Below are 26,178 nucleotides of genomic sequence, written 5' to 3' on the forward strand. Positions count from 1 at the left end.
AGGGGCTGGCAAGAAAGGGAGGAGGACGTGCCCTGGGAGCTCCAGGGGAAGACCAGAGCTGAGCCCACACCAAGGTGGGAAGCAGAGGAGACACAGCACCTAGTGACTGAGGTTAGGGCTGAAAGCCCGGAAGGCGATGTTCCCCACAGATGGGTGGTGGCCGGATGGGGTGCAGATAAAGGTAGGAAGTGACCCAGGGTAGCTGACTTGAGGCTGACTTCACATGCTGAAAGGTGAGCAGCCGAACCAGCCTCCCAGGGCCCTGGGTCAGAACCCAGTGGAGTGGGAGGGCTTGGGTTCCCTTATTCCCTGCCCCGGCACCATATCCACTAGGTGGAGTTGCCATGCTGAGGACTGTATCCACTAGGCAGAGTTGCTGCCCCTTGGACCATACTCATTAGGGGAGACTGTCACCATAGGCGATAACCACTAGGCAGGAGGCCCTGTCCCCCCAATCATAGGGGGGTTCCACAGAAAATTTCAATTTTTCATCAAAAATGCCAACTCTAATTTTGGGTGCTTTTCATTAACAAATAGTCCCCTAAAATCAAATGACAGTTACTTGGTTTATAGAAAACTTCTCCTGTATATAACAACCAGGATTGGCAAATACATCTTTAGCAAGATACTACTAATAAAAGCATTAGTGAAAAGCAAAGAGCCATAGATTTAGGCCTGTACACCCACTAGAAGTATAATGTCTGTCCTCATTTGAGTGGAAGCTAAGTGACTCTCCAAAAAGAGTAAATTAAACAATACACTTAGCACTTTAATACTTGTAACATAAGCCCCCTTCCATGCTCAGGGGCTGATTTTCAAAGAGGCTGATCAGCTCCCACTGACTTCAGATACCAATCCTACACACTCCCAACAAGCTACATGGCAGCGATGTTGTTATGAACCACATGACATACCCATAAAAACAAGTAAGGGAAAAAGAACCTTTACAAAAAGAGAAAACAAACCTTTTGGAGTCAGTCTGCCTTATTAAGTGCACACGAGAGACCTTCTCTGGGGATGAATCGGGTTGTGCAGTGAAGGAAGCTGTCCTCTCTGGGACACGGGCCTCTTTTGTTGCAGAAGTTGGAAGGCGTTCGGTGAGCGAGGCAGGGGATTGCCAGAAGTAATGGACGGTTGCATGGTTAAGGCAGTTGAATGCTGCTCTGGAGAAATGGATTCTATCCTTGCCTCTGCCAGAGAGTTCCTAAGTGAGACAGGGCAAGTCTTTTAAATTAAACATTTCATGGGTGATCACTTCATTTTCTGGGTGCCTGACTTGAGACCCTGGGATCTGATTTGCAGAAGTGCAGAGTGCTCACCGCTGCAACTGAATTCAAGAGGAGCTGTGCTATGAATATATATAGTGCTGTATAATGCTAAGTACTCTGCAAATCAGGTCCTAGAGTATTGGGCACCCAAAATTAAGACACTTTTAATCTAAAACTCCGTGTCCTTTCAATTGGCCAGTAAAGTGGGAATAATGCTGTCCCTTCAGTACTGTCCCTTTTAGTACTGTGAAGACAAATTCATTAATATTTGTGAAGCCCGCAGGTACGATGGTGAGAGTACCACACTTTCTCTGCTCCATCCACACTCCTCCCAGAGCTGAGGCTTGTCCCCTTTGTAGTCCAGTCAGACTGCTTCCTTCTCCTCCACACTGCCTGAGTCCACTGGAGAGCATTAAAGGCACAGTCCCCAATACTACACACATCTTCTAGTGTCCCAGGTCAAACATAAGGGAAAATGTGCAGCAGGACAAAAGATATACCCAGTCCGTAAATGTGTTGTGATACTATTGTGTATCAGAAGAACTACCACATGTCAGTTAACATGGAATATGGTACCCGATTACATAGACATAGAAAATAATAATTGTCTGTTTTACTTCTTATTTAGCACAATAAAATGCTGGCTGTGTGATAAATTCACCTTCCACTCCTCCTGCAGTGGAATTTTCCATTGTTGTGCTGAACACTGGGGGAGGGGAAATAAAAAAAAAGCCAGGTTCTAATTCCACAATGATCTACATCTTAAATAATTCAAAAGTGACGATTACTGTATGCCTGCAACTCTTATTACAGGGGAAGACAGAAGCAAAACCAAGCAGCTCACTGATTTAAAAGCTTTCTGGAGGCACCCTATTTATATCACACAGACCTGAATAAAAAAAATCCAGTAAAACTTGTAAATCTTCTTCAAACATCATAAAAATGATGAGAGGGGAGCCTGACAAATTACCAGCACAGTAATTCAATCTCACTGTTCTAATGATCTCATCGATCAATCAGGCTTCACTGCTGCGGTTCATGAGATTGTCTAGACCCCCTCTATTGAATTATGGCTTTGTTATAAATACCTCCTTATCCATTATCCTTACGCTGAATATACTACCTTATTACAGCGGTACTCAGCACCATCAGAATTGAGGGCTTGTCAGCATTCCCATTAGAAACCCTGTTTTTCAAAGGATTACAGTGCAGCCATGAAAATAAACTCCAAGTTCAGCTGGGAGAGAGGGAGAATGGACTAATGCAGGGGTAGGCAACCTTTCAGAAGTGGTGTGCTGAGTCTTCATTTATTCACTCTAATTTAAGGTTTCGCGTGCCGGTAATATATTTTAACGTTTTTAGAAGGTCTCTTTCTAGAAGTCTATATTATATAACTAAACTATTGAATGTAAAGTAAACAAGGTTTTCAAAATGTTTAAGAAGCGTCATTTAAACTTAAATTAAATGCTGATCTTACGCCACCAGCCTGCTCAGCTCGCTGCCAGCCTGGGGTTCTGTTCACCTAGGCCGGCAGCGGGCTGAGTAGGGCCTGCGGCCGGGACCCCAGACCTGGGGGTGGGTGTTTCAGGGGTCAGGGCAGAGGGATGGGGGAGGGGGTGCAGGGCAGAAGGCTGGGGTGTGTGGGGGGTGTAGGGCAGAAGGCTGGGCGTGTGTTGGGGTGTGGGGGGTTCAGGGCAGAGGGCTGGGGGTGTGGGGGGGTGCAGGGCAGAGGGATGGGGCCGTGGGGGTGCAGGGCAGAGGGATGGGTGTGTGTTGTGGTGGAGGGGTTCAGGGCAGAGGGGTGGGGGTGCAAGGCAGAAGGCTGGGGTGCTCGGCTCGTGGGGGTGCTCCCAGCCCCCTGCCCTGAGCGGCTCATGGCAGGGGGCTGGAAGGGATATGCCCTGTTCCACCCCCTTCTCCCAGGCTCCGTCCCTACCTCTCTCTGCCTCCTCTACGGAGCTGTGTGCACGCTGCCATTCTTCAGGCACGGAGAGGAGGCGGGGCCGGAAAGCACCACACTGGGGGAGGAAGCGGGGGAGGGGGGAAGCTTGGCTGCCGCGGAACCAAGCTTCTGCCTCCTGCCCCCACAGGGGAGAGTGGTGGGCGGGGGGGCTGAGTGGGGCTGGGGGCCGGGACCGCGGCAGGGAGCTGCGTGCTGCTCAGAATCGGCTCGCGTGCTGTGTTTGGCATGCGTGCCGTAGGTTGCCGACCCCTGGACTAGTGGTTAGAGTTAGGGCAATTAGGATGCTAGCCAAGGACTTGGGAGAGTAGCTCCACCACAGATTTCCTGTGTAACCTTGGTCAAGTCACTTAGGCTACATCTACACTGCCCCGCAGTTTGGACTATGGGGGAGTGAATAGCAGTGCACACCAAACTGCTGTTCTGTAGGTCCTCTATGTGGATGCTGAAGGCATGAATTAAAAGATTCCTACTTTGCATTAAAGTAGTCTTGTTTGAAGAGGATTATGCTAAAGTGAACCAGGAAACTTTTAGTTCATGCCTGCAGTGTCCACACGGGAGAGTTACAGTGCAGCACTTTGGTGCATGCTGCTATTCACTCCCCTGTAGTCTGAACTGTGGGGCAGCATAGACAAGCTCTAAGTGTCTTCGGGCCTCAGTTTCCCAACTGTAAAATGGCAACCGTTGTGCTTTCTTGCCTCAAAAGGGTATTGTAAGGATAACTACATTAAAGACTGAGAGGTACTGAGTACTACAGTGACAGAGGCGAGATAGACAGTGATGAGATTCAAATATATGGCGGGATTGGGGTTGGATGATTTAATGTTTTTTTAGGAGGGGGTTGCAGTTTTTAATGTTCATTTTGTAGGTCCTGATTCAGCAAAGCACTTAAACAGATGCTTAATTTATACTTATACTGATAGTTAAGCATGTGCTTAATTTGTTGATTTGGGGCAATAATTCATAAGTGAGATACACTCAGAGTGGGGGAAAAACATGTTTCCAGTTTAATGGAGCAGATGATTTGGAACTCAATTAATAAAGAATTAAAGGGGCAGGGGAATATAAGTCATGGCAGTTCGTATGTGTTTTTAGAAAATAGTTCCTGTCAAACTAACTTGATATCTTTTTTTTTTTAAACGAGATTACAAGGTTGGTTGATAAAGCTAACGGTGTTGATGTAATATACTTAGACTTCTGTAAGGCATTTGACTTGGTACCACATGACATTTTGATTAAGAAATTAGAATGATACAAAATGAACATGGAACACATTAGATGAATTAAAAACTGACTAACTAACAGGTCCCGAAATGTAATTATAAACGGGGACTCATCGTCAAATGGGTGAGTTTACAGTATTGTTCTGCATGGATCGGTTCTTGGCCTTATGCCTTTTATTAATGAACTGGAAGGAAACAAAATCATCACTGATTTGCAGATGGCACAAAAATTGGGGGAGTGGTAGAGAATGAAGAGGACAGGTCATCGATACAGAGCGATCTGGATCTGTTGATAAGCTGGGCACAAACAAACAATATGGCTTTTGATACGGCCAAAAATAAAATCATACATACAAGAACGACAAATGTAGGTCATACTTACAGGATGGGAGACGCTAGGGTTACCATACATCCGGTTTTTCCCGGACATGTTCGGCTTTTTGGCAATTCCCCCCGGAAGGGGGTTTGATTACCAAAAAGCCGGACATGTCCGGGAAAAATACTGTCCGGGCACTTTCCCTCCCGGGCTTCAGCTGCTCTGCTCCTCCCCTGACTCTTCGGCTCTGTTTAAGAGCCGAGCTGCCCGAGCGCTCCGGCTTCGGGCAGCCCCCTTGCCTCCGGACCCTGAGCCGCTGGCCGGGCACTTCCCTTCCCGGGCTCCAGCTGCTCTGCTCCGGAGGTGCAGGGTCCGGAGGCAAGGGGGAGAGGATAATCAGCTGAGCATGAGGTGTGATGCTGTGGCCCAAAGGGCTAATGCAATCCTTGGATGTATAAACAAGAAAATCTCAAGTAGAATTAGGGAGGTTATATTACTTCTGTTTTGGCACTAGTGAAAGTGCTAATGGAATATTGTGTCCACTTCTGGTGTCCACAATTCAAAAAGTATGCTGATAAATTGGAGAGGGTTCACAAAAGAGACACGAATGATTAAAGGATTCGAAAACATGCCTTATAGTGATAGACTCAGGGATAGACTCATTCAATTTAGTTTAACAAAGGGAAGGTGAAGGCGTAGTTTGATCACAGTTTATAAGTACCTAGATGGGGAACAAATATTGGATAATGGACTCTTCAGTCTAGCAGCCAAAAGGTATAACAAGATGCAATAGCTGGAAGTTGAAACTAGACAAATTCAGACTAGAAATGAGGCACAATTTTTAACAGTGAGGGTAATCAAATATTGGAACAGCTTGGGTCAAGATGGATTCTCCATCACTGACCATTTTAAAATCAAGATTGGATTTTTTTCCCCAAAAGATATACCTAGTTTTGAACAGAAGTTAATTCAGGGAAGTCCTATGGCCTTGCTACGCAAGAGGTCAGACTAGATGATCACAGCGGTTCCTTCTTGCCTTGGATTCTATTAATTTTATGTCAATAGTTTGGTTTGGGTTTATATTATATGGTGCAGGTTTGTAAATTGTAATGGTCCCCCAGAACTGTCATGAAAATGGGACTTAATTGAGGTTTGCATCCTCCTAGGTGACAATCAGAAAGCTCAGGGCAGCGAGAGAAGTGGCGACTGAGAGGGGAGTGAAGTAGGCTGTCACTGCCTCACCACACACCCAAAAATCTCTAGAGATCAAAACTGACAATATGGCTGACAAGCCGCTTGAGTTGTACAGCACTCTCTGCTGTAGTCTGTTGGCCTAACAGCACCTTCCTGAACAACAGTGAGGTGAGCAGGCAGGTAAGCTGTTGAGTTGTCAGTTGTTTCTTCATGTACACTTTACAACACTGTAACTCTTCATTAATCCTAATAATCATTTAATCCTGATCGTGCAAAACTCTTATACATGTGCTTAACTTCAAGTACTTGAATAGTACACAGTGACTTCAAAGGGACACTCATGTGCTTAAAGTTAAGCATATGTTTAAGTCCTTTGCTGGATAAGGGAGCTGGTGAGCTCTCTAAGGGCTTGATCCCGGGCCCCCTGAACTCAGTGTGTGTTTTTCCATTGACTACAATGGGATCTGGGCAAGCCTCTAACATTGAAGACAAGGTGGACAGTGATCATATGGCATATGTTGAAATCTTCTGCTATAAGCACCTTTAGAAAAGCAGAAGGTTGGAAGGAGTGAGGGTCTTTCTTGCTCACTATCTTGACATCTCTGGATAAATCCTCAATGTGCATGAATCTAGATCTGAGCTGCTTCTCTGCTCCCACAGAACACTGAGGTACTTTCCTTGTAAAACCACGATGATTAATTAAGCTTGTCTAAATCAGTTTAATTCCTTTTAAGCTTTTCCTCTATTTTTAGAACATATAATTTTGGAACAACAACATTTTAAGATTCAGTGACAGTTTCAGGAGAGTCTGCTCCAAAGTGTCAAGGTGAATTTGCAGTGAGCAATACAATGTGGCTTCACAAAACGTTAACAAAGGAACAACAAAAAAAAAAACCTTAATCCCCTTGCTTCACCCACCAAAATCATCTCTAACATCCAGGAAAGAATCCTGACCCGTACTAGGGAAAAAACCTCCTATTGGGTTCAATAGAAAAAAATGGGGAGCTATGTCATCTAGTCATAGTAGTCAGAATTCATCCTGGCCTGTTCTCTGTTGTTTTCAAAAAAATGTTTGCCAGAATATATAATTAATGACTCGCATAAAATTCACTTCCTGATAGAATCCATGCTTACTCATTATGTCTCGGTCTAGTGGGTATTTATAGAGATTTGTGAGTCCACTACATCATTTGGCAAACAGAGCTGAGTCTTTCAGCTGAAGCAGTAGAGGATTCATGCTTTTAGCTCCAGATACCCTAGGTTCAGTCTTCACTGATGCCAAATCCCACCCCCAGGACAACACATTACTTTGGCTCTAACTGATTTGTTCCTCTTAAAACATTCACATTCATGCAAATTCAGTGTATCAGTGACACGGAGACTTCTTAGTCTTAGTTGAGAAGAAGAATAAACGTGTGGGTGTTCCTCTAGCTATGGAAAGGTGAAATATAAATTTCAGAAGGTTTGTAGAGTCTTTTTCTTAACCATAGAGTTCATAGGTGCTAAACACAAAATCTAAGTAAACCTTTGGGGTTCCCAGCTAATCTGTTTAACCTTCTCTATTACCTTATTTTCCTAGACTTTCTGGCCGCTTAGACTAATTCAAAGTTCTCTGAGGGCAGAGTGGAAGTCTTGTGCTCTACAGGTATCCTAAATTCCATGACAATTAGACTTAATAAAAAGGTGCTTTACCTGAGTTAGGCTGTTATAACACTTCACAAGAATGAACAATTAATTATGCCTCAAAGCAGCCATGAGAAGTAAGAAACGATTATGAAACAGTCAGTCTAATTTTGAGACCTGGAAAGATTATGGAACAAATTATTAAACGATCCGTTTGTAAGCACCTAGAGGATAATGTGGTTATAAGGAATAGCCAAAATGGACTTGTGAAGAACAAATAGTGACAAACCAATTTAACTTCCTTTTTTGACAGGTTTACTGATGTAGTGGATGGGGGGAAGCAGTAGACATGATATATCTTGATTTCAGAAAGGCTTTGGACGCAGTCCGACTTGACATTCTCATAAGCAAACTAGGGAAATTTCATCTAGATTAAATTACTATAAGGTTTGTGAACAACTGGTTGAGTCAGTACTCAAAGGGTAATTATCAATAGTTTGCTGTCAAACTGAGAGGATGTATCTAGTAGGGTCCTGCAGGGGTCAGTCTTGGGTACAGTACTATTCAATATTTTCATTAATAACCTGGATAATGGAGTAGAGAGTATATACTTATAAAATTTGTGAATGACACCAAGATGGGAGGGATTGCAAGTACTTGGGAGGACAGGATTACAATTCAAAATGAACTTTATTAATTGGTCTGAAATCAACAAGATGAAATTCAATAAAGACAAGTGCAAAGTATTTCACTTAGGAAGGAAAAATGCAGTGCACAACTACAAAATGGGGAACAGCTGTCTAGGTGGTAGTACTGCTGAAAAGGATCTGGGTGTTGTAGTGGATCGCAAATTGAATATGAGTCAACAATGTGATGCAATTGCAAAAAGGGCTAATATCATTCTGGGGTGTATTAACAGGAGTCTTGAATGTAAGACATGGGAGTTAATTGTCCCATTCTACTCAGTACTGGTGAGGCCTCAGCTGGAGGATTGTGCCCAACTGTGGGTGCCACACTGTAGGAAAGATGTGGCCAAATTGAAGAGAGTCCCAAAGCAAGCAACAGATATGATAAAAAGTTTAGAAAACCTGACATATAAGGAAAGGTGAAAAAATTTGGGGAAAAAATGGTTAGTCTTGAGAAAAGAAAACCAAGGGGTGACATAATATCAGTCTTCAAATATGTTAAGGGCTGCTTTAAAGAGAACTGGAATCAATTGTTCTCCATGTCCACTGAAGGTAGGACCAGAAGTAATGGACTTAATCTACAGCAAAGGAGATGTAGGTTAGATATTAGGAAAACCTTTCTAACTATAAGGGTAGTTAAGTTCTGGAAAAGGCTTCCAACGGAAGTTGTGGAATCCCCGTCATTAGAGGTTTTAAAGTACAAACACCTGTCCTGTATGGACCTATGTAAGCACAAAGGGCTGGACTTGATGACTTCTTGAGGTTCCTTCCACCCCTACATTTCTATGATTCCATTATTCCCATTTTAGAGACAAGAGGGGAGATTCTGTGCTGCAATTCTAAGAGATACAGTGCACAACTCACAGTCCAGGGGGAGCAAGGGCTAAGGTGGCTTTAAGCCACCTTTGCACTTCCCAGCCCTGGGCTGCTCCATAGACTCAGCATACCTTAAACAAACCTGGGCATAAGTTTCCTGTAAGTGGTGCCCCAACTCACCCTGTGGCACGGACCCAGCCACAGCTGGACTGGGCCCAGGAGTGGTCCCAGGTGCGGCTGGGGCGGCACGGCCAGAGTGGCACAGACCCAGCCGTGACTGGATTGGGCCCCCACGGACCCACCCCCGGCTGGATCAGGCCCAGGAGCAACCCCAGGCACGGCCGGGGCGGGGCAGCGCAGCCCGGGCCGGCCCCAGGCACAGCCCGGCCCGACCCCAGAGTGGCGTGGCTCAGGCCAGCCCCAGGCTCGGCATGGCCTGGCCCCAGGTGTGGCCCTGCCCCGGCATGGACTTGCTGGGGCTGGGGCAGGGGGACCTATCCTGCAGCCTGAGCCCCAGAGCTCCTGTGTTGCGGGGAGTCTCTCTCTCCCCGCAGTAGCCCCGGAGCACCCTCCTGCACCCCAAACTCTTCATCCCAGCCCCACCCAGAGCCCGTCCCTCTGCCCCAGCCCTGAGCCCCTCATCCCCAGCCCACCCCAGAACCCACACCGCCAGCCAGAGCCCTCACACCCCTGCATCCCAACCCTCTGCCCCAGCCCTGAGCCCCCCCCCAACAAAAACCCCTCGGCCCCATCCCCACCACATGAATTTTGTTATGTGCACCAGTATGAAAGTGATGTGTCACAGGTCACCTCTATATTGTTGCACATAACAAAATTCATTCCACACATGGGTGGGAAAAGTTAGAGGGAACACAGGGGGCCTGTCCAGCAGCCCCACTGGGCTGACCTATGGGCTGCAGTGCTGAGTAGTAAGCTCCTACTCTCGACCCACCCCCTTCCACCTTCCAGCATGCTCTCCATGCTAGCTCTTGCAGATGGATACTGAGAAGCCAGCCTTATCATGGTCTTCTTCAGTTCCTGTCCCAGGGGATTCCTGCCCCCTCCCTTCCCCGGCTTGATACCTAGACATTAGAGCCCATTTATATCACTCCGACTCTTTTACTTGTGAAGGGGATGGTGGGAAGGTGAGGATCTCACCCAAGAAAATTGAGGCACAGGGGTTAAGTGACTTGCCGAAGTCACCCAAAGGTAGAGTATTGTTCTTTTGACTGTTATCCCTGTGTGATAGCTACAGGGCCATTTCCAGCTACAGGGCCATTTCCCACCTCCTTTTCATTTACTTCTTGCTTCTCTGTTTCAATAGGGGAGCAAACATTTTTTGTGCTTTCTGGCTGTGTAGTGCACAGTACTTTTCCAAAACTACTATCACTCACTTTTTTTGGTACTTAATCCAGTTCCATTAAAACAGAAATTGTCTCCTATGAGAGAGAACTTAGGATGGCCAGTAAAATCCAGCATATTGCTCAGAATGAGGTCTAACCTTTGCCATGTACATTACATCAAGGAGATATAATTTCTTCTTAGTAACACATTACCATTTTAGAAATGTAGTTTAGCATTCTAGACATCGACTTCACAGCAGCTGCACGCCTCAAGGGATTTGTCTGTAATGATTTGCAGATCTCCTTCCTGGCACATCTGCTCCATCATTTTACCATTTGGAAAAATATTCTTCTTCTTAATTCTGTGCTCTAGGAGTCATTATTCTGCATTTATCTGCACTGAACTGCTTTTGATATCTATTAGCACAGTTCTACTGAGAAAGTTCAAGTCCACCTAGAGCAGATTGGAACATTCCTTGTTATTTACTATTCTTTCCAAACCAATCTGTGAACCTATAACCCTCTGAAATAATCATGCCTTGTTATCTAGTATATGCAATAAGGAAACCATAGGAGCCACTTTTCATGATCACTGATAACAGGTGGTGTTATGCAGAGTGAGATAAAAGTAATCAGATCAAATGCTTCAAGGTATGTGCTGATCACAGTAGGGGTCAGGTAGGAATATCCCTACACAGACAGTAAGGCACAGTTGGTTAGGTGAATTACAAGGAAGAGGTAGACTTCTGAAATTTCAGGAATTAGCATCCTGTGGAGACAGGGAAACCACCTTGGTGGAGCGTGGATCCACTGAACCAAAACCTGAGGTTGTAATAGTATGAATGTTCTGTTTCTGGTCTATTATCTTTCCCTCTACCTGGAGGCAGAATTCTCAAAGCAGAGCCCTCTGTCTCCAAAACAGAGGTGTCATGGGTGGCAGGTGAATCCCGGGCTCGGGGAGGCTAGCCCCTGGCCCGGACCACCCCTTCTACCCAAGGCCACACCACTCCCACCAAAGCCCAGAGCCTCCCTCTCCCCATGCGGTCGCCAGCCCCCGCTGGCCCCCCCCCCGTACACTGCATGGGTGGCATGGCCCCCCTTCCCCAGTCCCAGAATGGCAGGTGGGTTGGTGGTCAGGAGGGCAGCACAGGCCCCCCGCAGCCCTGACACACCGGGGGGAGTGGACCGCTCCCCTCCCCCAACCCCGGAGCACTGGGCAGTCTGTGTGCGCCCCCCTCTGTGTGCTGGGTGGATGGCACAGTCCCCCCTTCCAGCCCCGGAGCGCAGGCCAGCCCCCATTAGCCCCAGCCTGGGGCAACGGCGGGAAGAGCCCCCCACAGCACAGCGCTGGGAAACAGGAAGGGGCCTGTGGGAGGAGCGTGGGCAGGGCCACGCAAGGCTTAGTGGGGGGGGGCTCAGCCTTCCCCTGCCTTCTATACCTGCCACCCATGAGAGGTGTAAGTAGCACTGGCTGGAAATTTACAAATATTTTAGGGAAAAAAAGACAGAGTTTTCATGAAAACTTCCCCCCAGATGTATTTTCTCCCATTTTCTCTCCCTTATGCCCAAATAAATTTGTTAGTCTCTAAGGTGCCACAAGGACTCCTCATTGTTTTTGCTGATACAGACTAACACAGCTACTACTCTGAAACCTTTCTCCCATTTGCCTCCACTTTCCCCATATCATGGCCACCAGCCCCAGGTGAGGACGAATGAACACTTCTCACATCCCAAGCCCATCAGAACCATCCTGTAGATCACCTGGCAATACTGATTTACTGTAGATTGATGTAAGGTCCTCTCCATCCACCCATGGGTGTAGGATGCCACCTCAGCTTTGCACCCAGACAAACCCACCAGAGATCAGACACAGCTTTCCTGCACGGCAGTGTGGAATTCTTCCTCCTCTGAGAAAGGATAATTCCCTCCACTGCAGGAACCCCTGGTGAAATTGTCAGGGCCGGGTTATGTAAGAGATCAGACTGGATGATCATAGTGGTCCATTTTACCCTTAAAAGCTATGAATCTGTTACTGGCTTCTGCCAGACCAGCCCCTTTCTAAGGCCTTTAATAATAAATAAAACAATGTTATTGACTCAAATGAATTACTACTGCCAGAGTAATATCACTGGTGATGATGTCTGAAGCCAGAAAGAATACAGCTTGACTCTCAGATCCAGGGTAAGTATACAGCACTGTTAATTAGAAGAACCATCTTTTTTTCCCTCTCCTTGCACACTAAGCCCATTTGATGTGGTGTCACTGAGACAGAAAAAAACTAGAATCCCACAATGCCATTTTTACTCAATCACATCCCAGAGCATAACTGCACTTTATGAGCCTAATCCAAAGCCCACAAGCAGCTTTTGGATCAGGCCATAAGAACTCACTGTAGAAGCTATTCACTTACAATGTGCACTGTGTGTTTTAACGCTCCAGACTCAAAGTTTCTAACCTTGGAGCAGAAGAGGTGGAGCAGAGGATGTAGGTAATGGGCAGGACTCACTATTTTACAGGGCACATGTAGGCAAGTAGCCAGATTACCTCAGGTTCACTGGTGACAGCCCTTATTTTCATGCCACTGTCCCAGTTCCTAATGATGGTAGCTAAAAGCAAGGACTGTGTTAGCATCAGCATCTGGTGTTCTTCATAGTGAGATAAAAGCAACCATATGCTTCAGGGTGTGCACTGACCACAATAGGGGTCAGGAAGGCATCTCTCTTCCACACACAGCATTGCACAATTGGTTGGGAGGGGATTCACTTCTTCTGAAACTGCAGGTGTTATTTTCTTCTGAGGGCAGGGTAACAGGCTTAATGGATCAAATGTCATTTTTCGCCAAAGACTCATTTCATGTGCTGACTCGAGTGTGGGAAGACCTTTTAGACATCACTCATCTGATTTCCTCCAAGACAGAACTGTTCTGAAGAAAGGCTCCTTCCAGTTCTGTATATTATGTACATAAACAGAAATGTGTTGCTTACCAAACAGGCCCAGTGGCCAAGTAATTGAATTGCTCCCAAGGACAAGAGTCGATGTTACACACTAGCCCTTTATGGACTTGAACATCCAAACTAGCCAATGCAAACACTTTTTGACAGGCAAACATCATTAATCACCATCACAAAAAGTAGACACTGCTGCATATTTATCTGCTGCTGACAAGTTGGATTCACATCCTCTAGTTAGGAACACGTTGCATCGCCTGTTTCAGCAAGATAACAAAATGCCATAAGGACCCATAAGACTGCACTGTCCTAATTATCTATTCACTGTCACACACTGGATAATTGTAATTCCTTGGAGACTGGGGGCTTGTTGGAGAGAGAGGGGATAAGGAAGATATATATTTTGGGTCTGCACTGAAATTGATATTAACTGCAGTGGCAAGAAGAAATATATGTGGCGCATGCAGCATATCTGCTTAATTACTCATGAATATAAATTAAATAATTTAAATTGCCCTTTAAATAAATATTTGGACAATTACTTGTCGTCATAATAAATTACATAACTTGACTGATGGGAAGCCAAATTGTAGGAGATTATTTCACACATGGAATCATTCCACTGAATCACTGACGTTTTTCTCAGTACTGTAAGTACTCATGAAAGCTGTGATGGTGCGAAAGAATCTGTGTGGATAGACTTTTGCATCCACTGGGCTCCATGTGGATGCAAGGGTCCATTGGCTCAGGTCCAGCTACAGAATCAGGGCCAAAATTACATCAGGTTGATTTGAACACACTATCTTCCCTATAGTGATGGAGTTTTGTTTGTGCTTCTGTTTAGGTCAGTTGAGTCCTTTCAGTTCACTCCTGCACCATCCCAAACTGTACTATTAGTATCTGAAGGTTTTGCTGCCTCTGCATTAGACTGTAAACTCTTTGGAGCAGGGACTGCAAACCCAGTCCTGCTCCCACCAGTATCAATCACACTTTTGCCTTTCATTTCAACGGGGGCAAGAGAGAGGCCTAAGTCTGGAAACACTCCCAGATGTAGTACCAGGCTACCCTGGCTACTCACTATAGTAGCACTACAACCAGCAGTATCTGAAGCATGAGGACCTATGTAGGTTCTTATACAGCCCTCATCACTGTAGTATCTGCAGATCAGCTTTGTAAAGTTATTTAGACATCTAAAGATGTAAATAAGTTCCTGTGGGATTTTCAAATGCACCTATGCACCTGACTTCTATTCAATCAATGGGAGATAAGCGCCCCAGGCGCTTTTGAAAATGCCAGTAGGTGCCTACCTGCAATTTTGGGTGCCTAAATACCTTTAAAAATCAATCCTTGAGTGCCTTCCAGTAGTGCATGAACATGACTGACAACTGTCATGTGTGGTTCTTTCTTCATCTCCCCAGGAGAGTTCAACTGTTAGGCAATTCAGCTTATGTGGAGCATAATTTGATCTACTTCGAAATGCACAAAGGAACCTTTAGAAGAGCAGGGCATTACAGCCAAATAGCACAGAGTGGTGTTAAGGGTGGCCATGGTAATTCCACAGAGTGGTGCAATAGTTATAGTCAAGATTACAGATCAGTTTTCATTGCGCCAGATTCTGATAACCTTTCTCTGGTTCAGAAGCACTTCACTCCCCAAACAATCCCAGTGGCAATAATGGAGTAATGTACGATTAGGTGAATTAACATAGCAGAATCTGGCCTACCTCCATTTCACTTGCTCAAACCTTTTTTTTAAAAACAAAACCAAACCCCTTGCCTTTGGGATGAATGTTTCGTGCTTGATCTCAACCAAAAGGTGATCTATGTATGTATTTATTTACCTATTTGAGCAAAACTTGTTCCGTCATTTGCATGCTAGGTTAGTGGGTAGGGAAATATCGGTCTGTTTTTTCTCCTTTAAACATCATAAGACTCTTTTATAAACAACTCAGAAATAGCTGAATTTTAAGGGCTCTATTTTCAGATGGTTGAGGTGCAGTATTGCATGCCTAATTTTGTGTGTATATTTCCCAAATTGGGTGTTTCTGCACATAATGAACTCAGCACACCAGCTGACTAGATGTTATCATTTTTTTTTGTAGGCATCATGAAAAAGGAGAGTTTTAAGGAAGGATTTGATGGAGGACAATGAGGTGACTTGGGATATGTTTACAGGAACCTGCTTCCATGTGTAAGGGGCAGCACAGGAGAAAGCATGAAGTGGCTTATTTGAAAATTTAAGTGAGCAGTACAGGCTGGCATCATGGGCAGAGCAGAGGCAGGACTTGACATAATGACAATAGAGGAGGTTTTGGAACAAATCAATAAATTAAACAGTAATAAATCACCAGAACCAGATGGAATTGCAGAACTATCATCTGTGGTATCTAACCTATCACTTAAATCAGCTTCTGTACCACATGACTGGAGGATAGCTAATGAAACACCTATTTTTTAAAAAGACTCCCAGAGACGACCCTGGCAATTACAGGCCAGTAAACCTAACTTCAGTACCAGGAAAATTGGTTGAAACTATAGAAAGAACAGAATCATCAGACACATAGATTAACATGATTTGTTGGGGAAGAGTCAACATGGTTTTTGTAAAGGAAAATCATGCCTCGGTAATCTATTAGAATTCTTTGAGGGGGTCAAAAACATGTACACAAGAGTGATTGAATGGATATAGTGTCCTTGGACTTTCAGAAAGCCTTTTAAAAGATCCTTCACCAAAGGCTAGTAAGCAAACTAAGCAGTCATGGGATAAGTGGGAAGGTTTTCTCAGGGATCAGTAACTGGTTAAAAGGCAGAAAACAAAGAGTAGGAATAAATGGTCAGATTTCAGAATAGAGAGGTAAATAGCAGTGTCCCCCAGGGATCTGTACAGGGTCCAGTGCTGTTCAACGTATTCATAAATTATCTGGAAACAGGGTAAACAGTGAGATGGCAAAGTTTCAAGGTAGTTAAGTTCAAAGCAGACTGCAAAGAGTTACAAAGGGATCTCACAAAATTGGATAACTGGGCAACAAATGACATGAAATTCAATGTTGATAAATGCAAGGTAATGCACATTGGAAAACATAATCCCAACTATACCTACAGAATGATAGGGTCTAAATTAGCTTTATCCACTCAAAAAGATGATCTTGGAGTCATTGTGGCTAGTTCTCTGAAAACAGCGGCAATCAAAAAATCTAACAGAATGTTAGGAACCATTGGGAAAGGGTAGATAACAAGACAGAAAATACCATGTCACTATATAAATCCATGGTACATCCACACCTTAAATACTGAATGCAGTTCTGGTTACCCCATCTGAAAAAGATATATCAGAATTGGAAAAAGTACAGAGAAGGGCAATAAAAATTATTAGAAGTATGGAAAAGCGTCCATTTGAGGAGAGATTAAAAAGACTGGGACTTTTCAGCTTGGAAAAGAGACGACCAAGAGGGGATTTGATAGAGATCTATAAAATCTTGATGGGTGTGGAAAAAGTAAATATGGAAGTATTACTTCCATAGTAAGTATTTAGTCTCTCACATAACACAAGAACAAGGGATCATTCAGTGAAATTAATAGGCAGCAGGTTTAAAACAAACAAAAGGAAGTACTTCTTCACATAATGCACAGTCAACCTGTGGAACTCATTGCCAGGGGATATTATGAAGACCAAAATCATAACAGGGTTCAAAAAAGAACTAGATGAGTTAATGGAGGATAGGTCCATCCATGGCTATTAGCCAAGATGGTCAGGGATGCAACCCCATGCTCTGGGTGTCCGTAGCCTCTGTCAGAAGCTGGGAGTGGACAACAGGGGATGGATTATTTGATGATTGCCCTCTTCTGTTAATGCAACTCCGTGCTCTGGCTGTCCCATAATCTCTGACTGCCAGAAGCTGAGACCGAATGACAGGGGATGGATAAATTGCCCTGTTCTTTCATTCCCACTGAAGCACCTGGCATTGGCCACTGTTGGAAGACAGGATACTGGGCTAGATGGACCATTGGTGTGACCCAGTATGGCCGTTCTTATGTTCTATGTTTGACAGTAAATGAGATGTGATGGATAGGCTGGGAGGTGAGAATAAGCTATGAGGGCATTGAAAGTGAATATAAGTAGTTTATGGTTTATACAGTGGATAATGGAGGGGTGCAAAGAGAGGGGTGACATGAAAATGATGAGTTGGGATAGGGAAAATTATCTTTACAGCAGCATTTTTAATGGATATGAGCAGGGCAAAGTTGCATTTGTCAAGGCCAAACAAGAGGATGACACAGTAATCAAGACGTAAAATGATGAAGGCCTTGTGTGTCTGAACAGAACCTGGCACAATGGATCCTAAGGCTCAGGGCCCTAGGTACTAGGCAATGTAAATACTTAATAATTACTAATGATGATGATGTCATGTCACAACACAGTGTGAAATCTTACCTCCTCAGAGGCCTCTGTGCCCTTCAGTTACCAGGTAGCTGTTTACATAGGTTATCCAGGTTCTGGTTGGCTACCTGACTGGGCTTTCAATCCATGGCCCTGTTTGTTCCTCCTATCTATCTATCTATCTATCTATCTATCTATCTATCTATCTATCTATCTATCTATCTATCTATCTATCTATCTGGCTCTGATCACTGAAGTATCTGTGCAACTGTGTGAAATCTGAGCCAGGAGTTAACAATTTGCTTGAAAGAAAATACATGTATGTCAGGACTATCACCTTGGTGTCAAGCCATCAAAATCAAGCAGGGTTATTTCATTAGTAAAGCTTCAGCCCTCACACTTCGTAACAGCCTCTCACTTCACTTGTCTCTTCAGTCTCAGACTTCGCAACAGCTTGTGTACAGCTTGTCTCCCAACCCTGGAGAGCTTACCGCTGTATCATGGCCTTAAGGGGAAACACTATTACACCACTGGCACATTAAAAACCCCTGGAACATACTGTCACTGCAGCAAGATAACTGCAGTCTTCCTTTCACTGGGGAAAACTGGTTCATTACCGGTATAACTGAGATCATCTGAGGGGAAAGAAACACCTGTCAGTAGATTTTTTATTTTTTTTTACTCCTCCCAGTGGAATTTGAGAAAGAAAAGTTAAGAAAGAGGGAAGTGGATCGCAACATCTGAAAAGGGTAAATCTTGCAGGATCCAAACAATCCTGTGGGGGGGAAAAAATCTCAGCCCTGAAACTTTCCTGTGATGGCTTGAGACCTTCTCTACTTCCACAAAAATAGGCCGAAAGCCACAAAGGAAGTGTCAGGGAGGCCACAGCGAATACCACCACATCATTTACAAATGACTCCAAATGTAGAGGAATTGGCTATTCTGTTCTGACCATCTGCCACATAACTCCTCTATAGAGGGCTCTTCAACCTAGCAGAGAAAGGAGCCGACCCAATGGCTGGAAGTTGAAGTGAGACAGATTAAGATGGGAAATAAGACACACATTTTTAGCAATAAGGGTAATTAACCACTGAAGCAATTTACCAAAGGTCGTGGCAGATTCTCCATCACTGGAACGTTTTTAATCCAGTTTGGATGTTTTTCTAAAAGATCTGTTCTAGTTCAAACAGGAATTAATTCAGGGAAGTTCTATGGCCTGTGTTTTACAGGTGGTCTGACTAGATGATCACAATGGTCCTTGCTGGCCTTATAATCGATGAATTTACTACTGCTGCATCTGCTTTCTTTTCATGTTGACACCTCCACCTTCTTCTTTGCCTTCTATGGCTTCTCTCGTATGAGCAAGAATGCAAACCAGACCACAAGAACAATGATGATGGCTTCTATTTGTCCTGAATTCAGCAAAGAATCCCTTTTCAGCAAAGGACTTAAGCATGCGCTTAATACTTAAGCACATGACTAAATCCCATTTACTTCAAGGGGACTTATGCATGTGCATAAATCTTAACACATGCTTAAGCACTTTGCTTAATCAGGGCCTGAGAGAGAGAGAACTCCTTAGTATTGATGAAGTTATTGGCACAAATTCTGTTCTCAGATACCCCAATTGTAATCTGTACTATCTCCATTGAAGTCAATGGAATTACTCTGTATTTACAACGGAAGAATTTGGCCAAGTGAATTTACCCCAGCATTAGTGAGATTCAGAGGCGGCCCCAATATGTTCTATTGCATCTGTCTCTGTTAGATCCAGATACGCACACAGAATATCCTTGCCTCACACAGCACCCCGGGCATGATTTCCAAACTCAGCTTTACGCATGTCAGTTTGCTTCATTTTTATCTGCACACGTTATTTGTGATTGTCAGTTCCTGCCCTGGGCCCCCTCCTGTGTTCTGGCACCTGACATCAGTCATACTCATTGCCTAGGGCTATTATGGCTTCTCCTGGCTTTTATATATCTATAAATCGAATTAGCAAATTCCTTAGGATTATCATCCAGTTAACACAGGGAATGACCCAAAGGAGATAAGAAATTATTATACTCTTGGAACTGGCTACTGCAATGAGACTGGGACCAGGGTCTGCCCCTTAAGGGGTGGTTTGAGTGCACATGGCCGGCAATGCTCTCTTCTTGATTCTGTTATCATTTCTGCACCAGCCTCCTGCTTGTGTCATGGGAAAGAGGCCACATAAGGGCAAATTCCAGTCTGTGCTGTTTCACAAATGTGCAAAAATATTCTTTAGAAAAACAGGAATATGCATTGCCCTGTACATCGGCCTGCCTTCTGCCTAGTGCTTCATTAGTTGGCCCTGAGGGAAATAAAAATAAAGGGAACATGCCACACACTGAGTTCTAAAACATAACACTCAACACTTTCCCTAAACAGTGACATATGACACTATACGCTGCTGCTGAGAGCCTCTCCTCACAAATCTGTCTCAAGGACCAGACAGGAGCTCTCCATTTGCAACTGTCCCAATTTCTGGCTTGTTCTGAGACTTAAAACTCAGATAAGTGTTTTTTTCTGGATGAAAACAAACTCATTTCCTTGCACCTGCTAGTGTCTCATGTATTTTCAGTGAGGCTTGCTTACAAGGAAGACAAAGACCCTGCCACTTGATGTGACTCGCTGCATTAACTACTCTGCTGTAGTACTTCCACAAACTGTGATAAAAGGATCAGACAAGACAGTTGACTGACCCATGGTGGAGGGACCCTCATGACCCACAATCCCATTGTAGCTGTAGCACTGGCTGTTTGTCTGTGTTGTTGACTTCGTGTTCCCATATGATGATGCAAAGAAAATATGCTTCGGGACTCTATTGTCAAATACACTATTTCCTTTGAAGACATGATTTCTTTGTGGGTTTGTGAACCTCTCACACCAATATATGTCTTTAAAAAGCAGGGTACTCAGCTTATCACAAAATGCAGCACTTGGCAGCATGTAACAGCTCATAGCCACTGACTTCTTGCCTCCCCTTTCCAGCCAGCCAGTCCATTCCCACTCAACCCCGATCCTACCTGAATTGTTTTTTTCCTTTAAATTTTCTTCCACATCCCTCCTGGGTCTGGCTGGCAGCCAAGCTGAACTTCTGTCAGAAAAGATGCTGCTGCTGCTGCCGTGGTACTCAGTTCTTTCCAGAAAGATGAATCAGCTAATCCTTTATTTGCGGTTCACTTGTACGGATCTTACGTGCAGCGGCGCTTCTCCTCTAAAGCTCTTCTTCAAAATGGCATCAGAATAACTTCTTTATTTCTCTCTACCTGACTGACCATGACTGTCTCTGACCCATATTAAAATTAGGAGCATATGCTATGTTCAGACTTCTGATTCCCCTGCAGTGAAGCACAATCATCCCAATTATTTTCCAGCAGTCCTAACATATGGAAGCAACCAAACAGATACTTGAGTTTGAGTCAGAATTCAGTCCAAACACACACAGTTAAGAGGCCTACATTCCCATAGAAATGAATGCTTTGCACTGATGAAAGCCACGTAATCATTATGGTAAGACAGTCCAGCACACCAGCACAGTTGTTACAATTCCATATGCTGCTGCCAAGATAAATATTTACTATTTACATCTTGCACACACACATAGACAGTCAGTCTAGAATTGTGCTCCTTAGCTCCAAAACACAGGCTTCTACCACTTGAGCTTCAGAACTCCTAGAACTGCTAGCAGTAGTAAGTCACTTATGCACTCTGTGGGTTGACCAGTAGAGGGCAACATCACATACTCATATACACCAAGGCAGTTCATTGCAAGCCGTTAACTAGATGGAAGAAATTGCCATCTCTAGCCCCCCATCAGATTCCCTTGGGTTACACTGTTTTTTTGCTATGGAACACTTGAGACAAATCCATCCATGGCATAATTCCATTGGCTCAGTGGGACACATTTAGTGCCACATGCTTTGTTTCTATTTGAATTTTGTATGACAACATTTGATTCTCTGATAATCCAGCCACGGTTTTGCCCACTGTACATTGGAATTCATTGTCTGATCAGGGCCTCTCGGTGCTACAACAGGACAAATACACAATTATAATACATAACAGCTTTGGTTCAAGGGAACCGGTTGCTGGCTGAGTAATTCACAGTTCAGTGTGTATTATTTTCCATCTCTGTGGCTGAACATTTCCTGCAACTTGCCCTCGCATCCCAACCCCACTCCCTGCCAGAAGCACTGGGCAGGCAGGGCAAGCCCCCATGCCCCAACTCCACTCCCAGGCAGGAGTGCCAGGCAGGGGAGTGGGGCAGGGCAAGTCACCAGGCAGGACTGCAGGCCAAATGGGTGGGAAGGGGCCCCCACTTGCTCTGGCCCAGGACCCCACAAACCCCTAATCTGCCTCTGATTGGATGACTCTAGGCATTATATGCCAAAATCAGACGTGATGTAAGCAGCTGGTGGAATCAGTCTATGGTGACAAGCATGGCCTAAATGCTTAGAGGGATGGATAGATAGAATCAGCCTACTGCTGAGACATCTAAAGGCAGTAAGCCATCTTCCAGAACCGTATCAGTAAGCGTCAGCTTGTTGTAGTGTGGCGGGTGCAGGCTGAGCAATTGGAAGGTCTGGGTTCTATCTCTAATCTCAGTTCTGCTACTGACCCAGAGGAAGTCATTGCATTTCCACATTGCTTCCCTTCCCACCACTGTCTATCTTGTCTGTTTAGATATAGGACCAGATTTCCTATGGGATTTTCCAAAAAGCCTAAGCAGGTTAGGAACCTAAATCCTTATTCAATCAATGGGAGCTAGGTGCCTAACCTCCTTAAATATTTTTGGGAGTCTCACTAGGCACCTATCTGCGTCTTTGGGCACCTAACTACCTTTGGAAATCTGTCCCTTAGCGCAAAAAGACTACATCTTAGATCTGGACCCCACTGTGCTAGACACTTTACCAACAAATAGCAAACAACAATTCTTCAGTGCAGGAACTGTCTCTATGTGTTTGTACAGTGCTTAGCACTATGGGGTCCAGACCTCCACTGTGGCCTTTAAGCATGACTGTAATCCAAATAATAATAATTAATAGGACTGCATGGGTGCAGAAGGATTATTCACCTGTGCCAATTGGCAAGGTCTATCTATCCGTCCAATCTTAAGTATTTCTAATTCAGCCAATATAAGCCCAGGGTGAGCCATATGAATCTCTTAAGCAAAGGCTCTGGGTTTACATTTGTGGGTCCCGTCAAATTAGGCTCTTTTTCAGTTTCCCAAGATTATGTTCAGGCATCTGCCGATTACAGGCTTCTGAGCAATAGTGGACCTTAAGTGAGTCATGGCATTGAGATGGCTCCATGAATCATAATGTTGAAACAACTTTGTGAGTCATCCTGGTACTCCAATAAGTACGGCTGACTTTTCTATAGAGCTACAATGCTTACAGGAAGAGGCTGTCACTGGAGCTAATCCCTAGCCCACTCACCAAGGTCTACTGGCTTCTTCTGGCTCAGCCTGTGGCAGGGGTATTGGCCAGTCCCACTGGTATAGCGTGGGAAGGGCACCATCATTTTCACAACCTTTTTGATTTGTACTACTCATTGTTTTGGGAGGATTCTGATCGTCTGGGGGAGCGTATCCAGGGACAGGAGGGGACATGGGCTTTGGGGGTTGATTCTAATCACATAATTTACAGCAGCCCTTAGGCTAAACCCACAGAATGAGGGGAGCAGAAAGGAGGATTACAGCCACCTTACCCCCACCTGCCCCCCTTCTGTGCTTGGTGTCACTCAGCTAGCCCCAGGGATTTGCATCTTTATCTGTCTTTCTGGGCATGCTGGGTCGCTACGTGCAGATGAATTTACAATACGCTAACAGTATATCAGAAGTACGCTGCACTTGCTCTTCAAGGATGGCTGGTGGCTTGAGATTCCCAGGGAGACTCAGGTCATTCAAGCTTTAAAGTGTGCCTGTGGTTCTGGAGTGAGACCCTGGTCCACAGGACTGTCTGGAAAACAAGAATTCAGTTTCACCAAAAAAATGAAGGTTTTGGAATTTGTTTCTGTTCTGCATCGGAATGAAACCTTTCAGAAACATACGAGACTGGCCAATAGTCCAGTGCACTCCCCTGGGATATGAGCAGAGACTTGAACACAGCTGTTCCACCTCCTAGGTCAGGTCACTAAACACAGAGCTATAGAATCCATCTGTCCTCTTTTCTCAATCTTGCCTGCTGGAGCTGTTCCATTCTTTATATAAATAATTAAATAGAGCTAGAACTAGTGAGTATATAGCCCAGTGGTTAAGATACTTGCCTTGGATATAGGAAGCCCAGAATCAAGCCCCTGATTTGTAAGTAGAACCTGAACACAGGCCTTTCATGGCCCAGGTAAATGCTTTAGCTAGTGGCTATTCTAGGATGTGAGCTCGCTGACCAAAAATTCCATTCTGAACCTGAGAAAGTTTAGAACAGACTGATACATTTCCATTTTGACAAATAAGCATTTTTTGACCAAAAATGTTTAATCAAAAAATTCCAGATCAATTCTGCTTCTAGGAGGCATGCAACATAAATCACAGCCTAGAGGGGGAGGTGATATAGTGGTTTTAAGCCACCTTTGTGCCACCCATGCTGAGCTACTTACGGATCTGGGAGCCTGTCTAAGGCCTGATCTACACTATACAGTTAGGTTGACAACTTATGCCAACGTAGTAGTGCATGTGTCTATACTCAAATTGGTCTCCCACCGGCGTAAATGCCCCATGATGGCAACATAGTAACACCACCTGCCCAAGTGGCACAGAGCCTCAAGTCAATGCAGTGCCAGTGTAGACACTTGTTAGTTAGGTTGAACCTAACTGTCCCACAATGCCCCACAATGCCCAGTGTGGTCACCATTGTGAATTCCACTGCCCATGGATCATGGGGATTGGAAGCTCTCCCTCCCTTTTAAAGCCCCACAGATTTTTTAAATTCCTTTTTCTGATTCCCCAGCTTGGTGAGCACACCTAGCAGCTCTCCAATGTTAAGTGCAACTGTCCAGCTGACCATGTTGGCTACACATTCCAGACTTGCTCCTGCCTGGAGCCGACAGGAGATATTGGATCTTCTGGGCCTGCAGGGAAAAGAGGCTGTGAAGGCACAGCTCCAATTCAGCCATAGAAATGTCGGCATCAGGGAGCAGATTGCTCAGGGCATGCACGAGAAGGGGTAAGCCGGGACCAGCAGCAGTGCCACTTGAAAACCAAGGAGCTGCAGCAGGTATACCAGAAAGCTAGGGATGCCAACAAGCGATTTGGTGCCAAGCCACAGACCTGCCACTTTTATAAAGAGGTGCATGCCCTCCTTGGTACTCTGCAATTCTCTGCCAAAGGTTTCTGGAGAGGGCTGACTTATTTCTTCATCCATGGTAGGACACTTTCCCACACTGCTCAGTGATAACTTCAGCAGACACCATTGCAGCACACGGGCTAGCAGCATATGGACCCAGATGGCTTTGGGACACCAGCAGCAGCTGTGCTCTCTCTGCCATTGTTACCCTTGGGAGTGAGCTATCAGCTGAAATCACCACCGCCTGTGTAAAACTGTGCCAGTATTCAGTGACATTTCCCTATATTACTAGAATCATGCAGTCAAGTCATTCCCTCCTTATTTTCCCAGCAAGTCATACTCACCATGCTGGTGCTGTGACTGGTGCCATGCACAAGCAATCCCACCAGAAGTGAGAATGTAGTTTCTAAAACTTCTGGGGAGCCAGGGGAGTGAGATCAGCAGCTTAAGTTTTGCTTTCTCCAGTGAATCCACTGACAATGGTACCTCTGTATGCTTTATCTTCAGCTGCTGCGATGGCAGCCTTCAGGGTCTCCCATTGAACGCCTGAGCCAGATCAGGAGGAGAAATAAGAGGACTGCATCAGTGCTGCATCAGAGTGTGAGCACAGAGCCTGGTGGATGAATATTGAACACAGTTTGGAGAAGGAGAGAGTGGAGGGGAGAAAGGCCCAGGAGTCCCAGCAGGAAAAGGAGAGGAAGATGCACCAGGACACAATGGGGCTTCTCAGGCAGCAGACACAGATGCAGCAGACTCTGGTGGACCTGCAGCTTCAACAATCCCAGGCTCACCTCCCTCTGTAGCCCACTGAGAACTCCATTTTAGGACGTCCGTCTATCACCATCAACGTTCCACATGGCATCAGAGGTTGCTGCACTGCCCCAACCCTCCACCCTGGGGGACATTAAAGACAATCAGAGCTTCACATACACAGACCTGTGAAAGCCATGGTTAGTGTAGGTGTAGCTGAAATGGACACTAATGGTCTTTTGTCTTAATAAGTTCTGCTCTCTTAATTTATTCAGTTTTATTAAATTTTTAATGGATTAGTTTTAAAATGGCAGAGGTTTTTTTGCACTGAATTTGTTACAGAATAAAATTCTATTATTTGGAA

At 44.9% G+C, this 26,178-nt stretch overlaps 1 long non-coding RNA gene across 1 annotated transcript; it reads left to right on the top strand.

Annotated features, from left to right (window-relative positions):
* On the top strand, window positions 1-26,178 carry LOC117871680. The gene is made up of 2 exons (XR_004644330.1): window positions 1-181; window positions 25,572-26,178. It is a non-coding gene; the product is annotated as an uncharacterized LOC117871680 (long non-coding RNA).

Source organism: Trachemys scripta, chromosome 2, assembly GCF_013100865.1.
Source record: "Trachemys scripta elegans isolate TJP31775 chromosome 2, CAS_Tse_1.0, whole genome shotgun sequence".
NCBI classification, from domain to species: Eukaryota; Metazoa; Chordata; order Testudines; family Emydidae; genus Trachemys; species Trachemys scripta.